Genomic DNA, 12580 nt, shown 5'->3' with positions numbered 1-12580 from the left:
ACATCCACTCGTGCATGAATCATGCCATCCCAAATAGAACCAAGATGCTCTCCTCCAAAAAAAGGAAGCCAATCTGGTGGTCTCCTGCCACAAACAAACTATACAAAAGAAGGAAGAAAATGTTGCAGAAAAGAGGAAAATCCCAGGATGCAAAAAACTCCCTTAACGGCCTAAGTAAGAAGCTGAGATCCCTCATAAAATCCTCAAAAGCTAGTTACGAAAATAAAATTGCCAAAGATTCCAAAGACAACCACAAGACATTCTATGTCAAGAATCTAAATGGCAATGCTCAGATCTGCTCTGAGCTACAACAGAATGGCATTAAATATACTGATCCCAAGGATATTGCCAATATCCTGGCAGATCAATTTAGTGCCAACTTCACCCCCCCTATCACCCCCTAAAAGGCCCATCTCAATACCAAAAGATTGCCAAATTCCATCAATCACGGGCACACAGGTAGAAACCGCACTCTCCAAAGCTAAGAATACAGCATCCATGGGACCAGATGACATCCCGGGCTGTGTACTACATGAACTACAAAATGAACTGGTACCTCACCTAAGTGTCATGTTTAATCATAGCCTCACCTCAGGCTTCATGCCCACTGAGTGGCACACAGCTACAGTTATCCCACTCCACAAGGGGGAATCCACCTTGGATCCCGGGAACTACTGTCCTATCAGTCTGACGAGCCTGATCTGCAAAGGCATGGAACGCATTATCATGGAACTTATAAACAAAGACATTGGCAACCTTCAAACACTGGACCCCACCCAGTTTGGGTTTGTGAAGTGCCGATCTTGTCTCCTGAACCTAATTGACTTCTTTGAATCAGTCTCCAGAGCTGTGGACGAGGGTAAGGTGGTGCACACAGTCTATCTGGACCTCGGCAAGGCCTTCAACACCATCCCCCACTCTGGAATCATAGATAAACTTACTAAGCTGGACATAAATCCCTACATCACTCGATGGGTTGCCAACTGGCTTATTGACAGAACCCAGACTGTAAAAGTAGCCGGCTCCAAATCCAGTTCTAGACAAGTGACAAGTGGAGTACCTCAGGGTTCAGTCCTGGGACCGCTCTTGTTTGGCATCTACTTCTCTGAAGTACAGGCCAACACTAAGGGACTCTGGCTAACAAAGTTCATAGATGACTGCAAACTGGGAGCCATTATTGAATCCCCAAAATATGTGGCTAGTCTACAAAAGGGCCTTACAGAAGCAGATGCTTGGTGCCAGAGCCATGGTCTCAAGCTTAATGCCAAGAAACGTATAGTTATTCCCTTTGGGAAAAACCATGTACCCATGAATTACCACATAGGAGGCGGTACACTAAACACCAAAAGTGTGATGAGAGACTTAGGGACACAGGTGGACAGTGGTATCACCTTTGATAACCACATCGCCACAACAGTCAGGAAATCCTTCTATGTGGCTCACCTCATCACTAAGGGCTTTTCATCCAGAAAAAGGAGGTAATTGTCCCACTATACTCATCCCTCATTAGATCCATTATAGAGTATAACACCCCATTTGGTATGTACCCCACAAGACATCTGCAACAGTTGGAAAGGCTGCAGAAATACCTCACTAAAAGAATCACAGGCCTAAAGCAGATTCCATATGCTGACCATCTAATAAAACTCCAGCTATACTCTGTGGCATATCGTCTACTCAGAGGTGATCTCTGCTTAACATACAAGGCCACGTCAAACTCTGAGCTGTTGGACATGCTCCACTTAAAGAAATACCAGTCCCTCAGAACCACATGCTCCAGGGAACTAAACCTTGTCATCACAATGAACAAAACATGCTGGAGGGATAGGTTCCTGACCCAGAGACATACCATACTCTGGAATAGACTCCCCATACATGTCAAGCAGAGAACATCCTTGGCACTCTTCAAAAGAAACCTTGATGATTGGATGGGAGATAGAAAATTCACCCCGGGGATCATATAAGTCACCCTGCTAGACAGGGGTCCAGGGAAGTAAATACTTTCGGAAGAAATATCCAGGGAATTGTTATGGCTAGGCTTGTATAGGCCCTAGGGCCGATAGTCTAGTACAACCTATGAACCTATGAACCTTGTACGTATGCCAGACACATGCCTCCCCAAAAGACTGTTTTTGGTGAACTGTCAGGAGGCAAACGCACACAAGGTGGGCAGAAAAAGCGCTTCAAGGACACACTGAAAGTCTATCTGAGGAGCTTTGGCATTGACCCGGACTCCTGAGAAACCCTAGTGCAAGACTGCCCTGCCTGATGAAGCTACATCAACAAAGGCGCTACCTCCTATGAGCAGAGCAGGACCACAAAGACACAGAGGAAGCGTGAGCTGCATAAATCCACAGCCAACTCATTGCCAACCAACTCAAATGACCACCTGTGCCCAACATGTGGTAGAGCTTTCCAAGCCCACATCAGACTGATCAGCCACAGATGGACACACCATACTCAATCAGCCTCCTTGGCATGATGTCTTTGGTCATCATCGTCAATGATGGATGAACAACAAGAGCTGACTTACTGCTATACAGACCACACACAATGACAAGGTGCAAGTATATGTGATGATAACTGATGAAGGGACAAGATTATATACTATCGCTGCAGTACCTACACAGTTTAGACTCACAGGGATTCATTCCAGAGACCATTGCAGGACAGTCTGCAATACATACAGGACACATGTAAAGTACTAGGTGCATAGCCTCATAAGATGATACCAGGCTATTGTCCCTGATGCCCTCATAAGCCTAGCCCAGACTTTTGCCCATGCCCTGTCCAAGCCAGCATCTGTTTTCCCTGTCCAGCTGGGACACACACAGGATACCAGGAGTGTCTCATCCATTTCCCATGCAGTTGTCCAGCCTCCTCTTCCAGAGGGCTATACACGTACTCTGCTAGACATGGGGAGGAACAGTATTTTGCAGACAGTATATTGTGTGGGACACCACACTATCCCATCAGCAAGTACTATACATGTTACAGACCAGGTGAGGGCCTTGTGTGTATGACGTGTGAGTGCAATTTGTTCTACAGATATGCAGAAATGCGATCAAGGCTGGTTTGGACATGGCCTTGTATGCCAGACACAGGTGACCTATGACCAGTCTGTATGAGACTGAGTACAGAGACAGGGCTTTCAGCCTACCTGTATAGAATAGGTTTTGCAGACCCTGGAATTGCCTGGTCAGGAACCTCTGTGGTCTCTGCAACTGCTGCATTTGCTTGGCGAGGTGCATGCCAAAGGAGCCATTGTACTTGGTAATGCGTCTGATGAAGGTGGAGTACAGGGATGTGGTTGCCTCCTGGTTCATGCATGACATACCCATATTTGTGAGGTGAGCCATGCAGACAGCCTTCTCTACAATGGTGCCCACATGGTGGGAAACCGTCAGGTTGTTTCCAACCTTGGTGCACAAGTTGCATCACACCTCATTGCATGCTCAGTACATTATTACTGTCATACTTAGTGAGGATGACATCTGCCGCAGCAAGGAGAATGATGCCCCTCCTGGCATTCAGTTTGTGGTAATGCTTCTTGCTCCAGTCATTAATTGGGTGAGTGCCTCTTGGGGGATGCACACATAAGTAGGGGAATGTAAGGCAGTGCCCATCTTGCAAGCATCTGTACACATGGTCAGCCACAGACCACTGCTTTTGTCCTTTACCTCAGATATGCATATCCCAAACAGTAGAGGCCCCCAGACTGATCCTTGGGGTACACTGCTTTGGAAGAATCTACTACTAGAGATGGGTTCCACTCCTTTAACCGAGTGGGTACTATCATTGGGCCAGTTAGCTACCCATCTGGTAACATACAGGTTGGTGCCTTGCTGTGTAGGCATATGCATCCTGGCCACCTAGGGATTATTGTGAGAGAATTGGGCTAGGTGAAGATAGGCATTGTTCACCATCTTCCCCTCATCCTTGTGTTTGTTGGCCACTTCAGAGAAGTCAATCAGGTTTAACAGGCCTGATCTCCTTTTGACATTACCATGCTGTGTAGGCTCAGGCATATTGATGTTGACAATGTCCCTGTTCATAATGTCCTTGATATTGCCTTCCATGACCTTGCAGAGCAGGCTAGTTAGGCTGATGTGATTATGATTACCTGGGTCGATAGACTACACCACCTTTGTGTATAGGGATGACAGTGGCAGTCCTCTGCACAGATGGGATGACACCAGTGCACATGCTGTGGTTGACTACAGTGTGGAATGGATCTGAGAGCCCATGTCTGTGTTCATGTAGGATGTAGCCAGGTATGGTATCAGGCCTATGGAGACTTCTGTGTGTTGCCTTTGAGAGTGCATTACAGACCTGCTTCCTGATGAGGAGGAGACGGGCAGGTGCTGTGCATGCACATGTGTACCAAAGGGGGGACAGGGGGTGATGTTTACACTTCACCTGTCTGCAGCTAGTTGCCTATAGCTATGCCACATGTGTATGTGGTGTTATTGACCAGCACTACAGAGCAGATTTGTGTGTTGCCTCTGGAACTGCTGACTCATGTGTGGAAGGCCTAATGATTGGCCTTGGTGGATGTGTCCAAATTGCACTCAAAGATAGCCTTAGGGTAAATCACCTGTGACCTTATTTACTTGTGCAGACCAAGGTGACATTGCTTCCAATGAGGCACCTGTTCCTTCTTGGCCTGTCCAGCAATTATTTCCACCGATTATGGTATTTGTGTATTGCTGCCATCCACCACTGGTGTTTACCCTACCTTGAGGGGTATGATGCTGTCCTGTCAGGTATTGCTGAGTCCGCACAGTTATGTAGGTGCCCACATATTATTGTGGTGTGGGCCTGGACACTGCTGCTAGTTCCAGCAAATAGGATGTTGGCTGTACAGCTACGTCTACCTGCTCTGAGGGGATTTATAGTCATTTGTGTACAGTTATTTCTGTTTGACACTGTAAAGGTGTGGTGGGCAGGGGATATGGGGACCTGAACAGTGAGGTCTAGGTGGTCAGATATTACCAAAGAGGATGGCACCATAGGAGTGCTACTGTGGTTACTCATATTGGTTAGGACCAGGTACAGGATATTTCCACATGTCATAGGAGTGTTGACTGGCTGATCCACTGTATTGCCATTGACAAAGCCGAGGGATCTATGTGCATTCATGTTCAGGTGGCATAGGTCATCCACACTATGGTTTGGTATATGAAGTCACCGAGGAACAGGGTAGATGGTTGAATCCTGATTCCAGCAGGCAACAATAGGTGTGATGGGTGTTCATAGTCATGGTTGGAGGCCTGTAGCTAGCTATGATTTGAGTAGGCATTTTGTCAAATGTTAACTGCACTCAGGATGTCTCCCATGTGTCATACTGTTTGTCCAGCCTGGAGGTGAGTATGTGTATGATAATGTTCAACACTCCACCTCCTGTGGCTTTGCAGGCCTCCATTTGGGGTCTAAACGCATAATGGGATGGGTGACCTGGCAAGGTTGGTGTGCTCTCCACAACTACAAAGCAGGTGTCAGTGACTGCACAAATGTTGGCCTCCTACAGGACAAGGGACGCTTGCATTGACATGAGTTCTATGATAAGACACCTAGCTCTTGTTAGAGCAAGACATCTGCACAAAGGCACACATCACTGGTGGGCAAAGGCCAGTAAATAGTGAGTGTCACTTTATGAATCTAGCTAAAGCACACTTAGTTGCCAGCAAAGATGGTGTCACATTCACAGGTCTACTCTGCAGGATATAACATCTGACAATCAAATGTATGCTAATTTGTTATGACTTCAGTCTTTAATGGTCTGCCAGTGATGTGCTAGACAATACACACCTGTATGGGGCATTGACTACAAATATGAGGTAGACATGTGGTCAGTCTGCAAAACTTTGGACGGTTGTCAGGTATGGGCTCAGTATATAACATACAGTTCAAAACACACATCTGCACCTGTTGTGTACTATGCACATACCATATATAAGTCTCTTACATTTGTAAGACAAGCATATGTATCAGAGTAGCATTCACAGGTGACATATGAATAATTATAACATCCCAGGTAGCTGGCCTAGCAGTGCCATACTCAGTACTGGACAACAGACACTCCAGTAGTAGTCATACATGAGCTGACCTTTGCTGGGTGACTCAGGGGCCAGAGATGAGATCCATGTCAATGCAGACAGTGTAAGCGGGAATGGCAATAGGTGCTGGACAGCAGCACGTGAGTCCAGCAGGTTTTTTTGTGACCTAGTTTTTAATGTCCTATTTAACATTATTGCACCCCCCCCTTCTGCATTCCATTGCAACCTTACCTGATTGACATACCTGTTATAGTACTTAAGAGTTTCCTCACAACAATGTTTCCTCACAACAATGCAAATGGTTAGGTTTGTGTAGTTGCAGTCTGTCTTTGTGTAGATGGGTTGAGACCTGTGTTGCATAGGCAGCAGCATGCCATTTGTAGGTAATGCTCATGAGCAGATGATGGCCTGTGCACCAATCGCTGTCTCCCACTTGCTACTTACATCCAGAGCAGCCGTGTTGTCTTTTCATTAGCCAATGCCATAGCAACACAGTGCTATAATTACATCCTTCATGTGGGCCTTGCCCCTTTTCCTTCCTTGTGTGGAGGACATTATGGAGGTGTGGGGGCTATAGCTTCACAGACAGTAGGTGGGAATATCTCTCAGGACAGGACATGAGGAGACAGCCCAACAGCATGGGGGACAAAGCTCCAGAATTGGGTATAGATTGTAAGTAGTGCTGTTATACACATAGAGGCTTGCTAGATTAACAGGGTTTGTCTGGACATGCATTTTCTGCATGACTTGATGGCTGACAGTGATATGTCTCTGACATACCTCTCAACTGTCCTGATGTCCACAGACTCCCCAGAGGTCTGCCTGTTATGTTTCATCTGTTCCTCAGACGTCTGTTTTTGTGAAATCAGTAGGATAATGTGAGGATTGTAGTCAGTAAATGTTGACATCCATTGCTGTTTCAGACATCATATTTTTCAGGGATGATATGTTACAACAAAGCCTGTAACACCCGCAACTGTTTCAGTTTGTAACACCATTATGTAAGATATGTTCTGCTGTCTGGCCCCCTGTCCCCAAGTATGTCATGCTTTGTCCAGATGTCTTGCAGTAAGAGGTTCAGAGGTATGATATATCATTATTTAGTGACTGACCTCCAGGTATCATCCCAGTGACTTAGCAGTCTCCTGGAAGTGGTATGCGGAAGTGGCCATGAATATGGTCCCACACCCTGGACATTCTGTGGAAATCTGTACAGTTGAGAGTTATGTATGTCTGGTCATTGTTAACAGACTTACAAGACTATGTAGCAATGTTGTGTGTAAATGTTTGCTGAGCTGAGTGGGAAGAGTAGCAGATGTGAGTGTCATAGACACCTTTTCTATCTGACTGTGCATGCTGCTACAGTTGCTCATGGTCTATCAGGTGTATATGTTGGCAGGGGCAGATTGGGAAATGTTGCAACACCTCAGGATTCCCAGTAGACTGTGAGTTGGTCCGCTATACGTTGGTGTAGTGTGTGATGGCAATCAGGATATGTTTGTTCAAACGGTCATTCTACTCTAGAGTTCATTTGGGATACTGGTATGTTGCTGTGACTGTGACGCAAATGGCTGTGGGTGGACAGTTTTCATCACTATCTGCTTTTCCCTACAGTTCCATCCCTGTAGTGCATAATATATTTGGATGTACATGGCTAATTCCCCTGAGCTGATTTGGGGTAGTGTCGTATTGGTCATACTGTGGTTCAGAAGGTGTTGGGTGACATGGCTGGCAGCTGTCACTTTTTTTTTCTTTTCTGTTACATGACTGCGGTCATACCTCTCCACTCTCCAGATGTCTAGACACTGTCCAGATGCGTGGTTTATATGTTTAGTCTGTTGCCCATAACACTTGTGGGTTTCTGACAAATCACTGGGATGATGTGAGGGGTCTATATAGAAGACTGAAGATGCATTCTTTCAAATGCATCTTGGTCAAACTTAAAAGGCTGAAAATGCAAAATATCGAAGTGGCTGTTAAGCGAATTCTTTCCTTGGAAAAGAATTCGCTTGGCCGCTTTGGTACTTTGCCATTTTTGGCACTGTAGTGTGGTCTCAGAGTTGGTATATTTAAGTAGGGGGGGTGTGGGGGGCACAGCATTTTTTTTTTGTTGGAACAGCTGTTCTGACACTTCGACATTGTAAGCTTTCCTTTACATAGGGTCGATCAATCACTGTTCGCTTTTTTAAGCGTTCAGTGATTTAATATAGACCCGATGTGTGCATTCACATCAGTAAATAATGACATTCATTTGTGTTTCAGACCTGTAATCTATCTGGAATTATATGTTACAGCAAACCATGCCACTCTAGCAGACCTCTAGCCGTATGACAGCCATATTTCAAAGATGTCACTATTGTTTGCCCTTCTTCCCCCCACTTTGTTGAGCTTTTTGCAGATGTCTTGCAGTAAGAGGTTGTTTTTTATATATATATATATATATATATATATATATATATATATATATATATATATGGGTTCTATTTGTATTGTCGAAAATGCACTTTTGCTAAAGAAAAAAAATATGCAGTTTGCATGTACTGTTAGTTGTACATCAATGTATACTGTTGATGTACAACCAAGGAAACTCCTGTTCAGATCGTGGTACAATGGGGATAAGGGAATATATCCTTTTCCCCACTGTAATGTGATCTCGGAGTGAGAATAATTATGTAAGGGGGGGTGCAGTCTCCCACATGGGGGGTGCAGGGGGCCTTGCTTGATCAAGTTTTCAGAAACTTAAAATTCTGAAGTTAAATAAAAAAAAAGAAAAAAAATCAAACACATTGTTTCTTCAGGGGGGCAAGCCCCCTGCACCCTCCCTACTTAAATATAGCATCTCCGTGATTGCACTATAGAGTGGAAATGGGAAATCTCCTGTTGTGCGCTTATGCATAGAGTGTGGAACAGGATATTTACCTTTTCCCCACTGTAGTGCGATCTCAGAGTTGGTATATTTAAGTAGGGGGGTGTGAGGGGTGCAGGGGGGCTTGTTCCCCTGCAGAAACAATGCGTTTGACTTTTTTCTTTTTTTTTTTATTTAACTTCGGACTTTCGAGTTTCTGAAAACTCGACCACATGGTCTCAACCATATGAAGTTTGAGTTTTCAGTAACTCAACATTCTGAAGTGAAACTATATATATATATATATATATATATATATATATATATATATATATATATATATATATATTGTTATCTACATATACATATATATGTACATAAGAGTACTATGGATATATATTTTTCCCTTATATGTGCATGATATGTTTGTTAAAATATTGCAAATCCCTGCAGCTGTGATAGCGTTGAGGTATATTGCTGTGATAGTAGTGCGCAGGGTCTCAGGTTCCACACTTGGAAGTGTGGATTTTTTTCATTAAAGTTAAATGACCAGAATGCATGACATGTTTGTAAAAGCATCACAGATTCCCCCAGATCAGCTGGTGTAGCGGTATGTTGCTGTAGTTATAGTGCACAGCATCCTCGGTTTGAGACTTGGTAGCAATGGTTGTTTTGTTGCTGGGAAGAACAAGCGATGATGGAGACAGTAATTAAGGCACTTTTAAGTAGTTGTAAGTGGGTTTGTGGGCTTTTGCACAGAGCTAATCGATGCTAAGAGATGGTTAAACCCTCTTAGCTTCACTTAGCACTGCTTACTCCCGCTTACACCCACGCAAATTTTAATTAAAGAAAAGAAAAAAGGGCAATAGGAAAGTGGTGAAATGGGGGCAAGCAGGGGTTAAAACATTAAGGAAAGCAGCTAGAGATGTGCAGGATGGAGGTAGGAAAGGACCATAGCTCTACATTTCTTCTGCAGCAACAGCTGTGGATAATGTGTAGAATTTGGAATTTACAGCCTCACACCCCACATGGAGGGGTTTTGGTGACAGACATTTGGAGAATAATTTGAGAGTCGATGGATTAATTTCACTGTACATTTGGGGCAAAATGTAGAGCTATATATGGGGCAATTATTTTTTTGTGGGACAGATGCTTTTTTTTTTTTTTTTTTTTTTAGGTGAGAGTGGGATGTTGGAGAAGGGCTGTGGGTATGTTTGGGGAGGTAGGTTGGGTAGGATAGGTAGCATTTGCAGATAGACAAGACACACAAGATAGCAGACAGGAGTGGTATATGGCACATGAGGGGGTAAACACCTTGGACGTGCGGGGTGGTTGGGAATCAGAGGGCTATGAGCCCCCAAATGGATACAGTGGGACTGAAGGTGGCTGTGTTGGGGGCTGGACATGAGCGACAGCCTGCCCCTCCAGGTGCACCAGGTGGCACTCCAACTGGTGCAGCTGCCTACCAAACTTTGAGCGGATGACGCTGTGCACCATAACGTGAAACTGTCAGCAGGTGACGGGCTCCTCTCCATGCCCACGCCCATGGGGAGAAGGGCCCTTTCCCCTGAGGTGGTTCCACCCAAATGTGGTGCAGGTCCAGCAGAGGAGGTTATTCCGAGTTGGGTCCTAGATGAGCTGGGGCCCGGTGCCATGGCCAAATGGGGTGGGACAGGCAGATCCGCAAGGATCAGCCTTCCCAAATGTGCTATGGTGTTGTGGTTTTACAGGATATATTTATTAGTCATGAACACATTTCAAAATTAGTTATAACAGCATGCGTGGGTGTTCCCATTAACCCAAACCAACAGATTCAAAACAGTTGCATAGCAAACAGAACACATGCATGAATGGAACAACAGTAAGCATTTTAATGCCATACAATTTATGTTGATGGCAACAGGTCACCAATAATGGTATTTGAACAAGGTATGTTAATATGCAACCAATCAAATATATGAACAATAATAGAACACGTCCTAACAATAGTTTTTGAGTACATACCCGTAGTATATGAATAATAATTTTAGATGCAGATGACGGGTGTGGGGAGAGAATATAACTGTAATGGTTCTATTTTTCATCACAGTACTGCTCAGTACTCTACAGGTCTGCCCCATCTTTACATCTACCTATGCCCCATAGCTTTTGTGGCACATAAATACGTGTTAGACTGTCAACCTGTAATGGTATGGGGCAGACTGGATACACTGTGGCTACTTTACTGGAGGGGGATTGCACATTTCAGGGTTACATACTTGACATAGAAGGGTTACCCTGCAAAGATCTTGTGTGAGTCTGCTACTAGCATAATTTACCTGGATTTCTATCTTCGTCCAAGATGATTGGCAGCAATGACCACTAGCCATGACAGTGTGACACTTGGGAGACGTATCAGGAAGAGGGCATTGTGTATGTACCTATCCTGCTGACATCTGCAAGCATATGGGGTTTGACAGTGGAACAGTTGTACACGATGTATTAGTATATCCTTCATACAGTTACTACACACATTTATTTGCTTGTAGGACCTATGGAGGAATATCTGTTAACACCTTCTGAATGTTTCTACAAATATTCAGGTGTATTAGTATACCCTTACTACAGCTACTATACACACCTCTTTATCTGTAAGAGCTGTGGAGAAAATATCTGTTAACACTTTTTGACTGTTTCTACACATATTCAGGTGTATTAGTATATTTTTATTACAGTGAAATGACACTTTTATTAATGGACATCCTGTGGATAAATATTAGTGTGACAAATGTGTTTTATTCATTAGACACAATGCACAGTATACCTACTGGCAGTAAACAATGTACTCCTTCTACTTTATGGCACTATATACTGTAAGATAGTTCTGTACTCACCAGCCTGTCGATGAATCCTTCTTAGTTTTGTTATGATTTCTAATGCAGCCCAGGCCATGCAGGCTGGAACGCGCCACAGTAATATGGATAGTAATGTGGTCAGCATTGGATTGTTAACACAGTTAGTTCACAAACTAACTAATAAATTCAAAGGACTTGTATCTGGATCACACTAGGACAAAACATTTCAACACACCCCTTTGTGTTTAAACCCAGACTTACAAACTGGTTGATATGGAGCTGCTGCTTCATCTACACTGAATGAGAGTTTCAAGCTTAATGAATGGTTCAATGGGTCTCTACACTTTGGAAAAGGTGACACTATTGAAACACGTTCTTTAAGGGACATTTTGAACAGGTATGAGGACACTTTACTCAAATGTTGGAAACTCCAGTTGGAGAACTGTTACTTCAAGGAATGTCTTAAAGTCCAAAGAGTCCCTAAGGGACTAAGTTATTGGAAGTTCCATAATGGGTGAGTTTCCACCTCTCCCCTACACCAGGAATTAATTGCCTGTTTGACAGACACAAGTGTGAGTTGTTGGAGGTCCTCATTAAGCATAATCAAAAAAGTATAAATTACCTTATTGCTGAAGCCAGGCAATTGTATTCTTTTATTACCAAAGACTTATTGTTTGAGCAGCACTCTGATCATTATAAAAGTATGTTTATTAGGACTGACTGCAACATTGAGGACAACAGGGCAAGGAAGGAAAAAAAAAGTTAAACTGGGATAAAGATGAATATGAAGGGGGCGGCCTTTCCCTAGACCCTCTGGTACTCATTTGGTTCCTGGTGACCAT

The sequence above is a fragment of the Protopterus annectens genome, chromosome 11.part0 (assembly GCF_019279795.1).
Source record: "Protopterus annectens isolate FY-2018-M chromosome 11.part0, PAN1.0, whole genome shotgun sequence".
NCBI classification, from domain to species: Eukaryota; Metazoa; Chordata; order Ceratodontiformes; family Protopteridae; genus Protopterus; species Protopterus annectens.
This window is presented reverse-complemented; position numbering follows the sequence as displayed.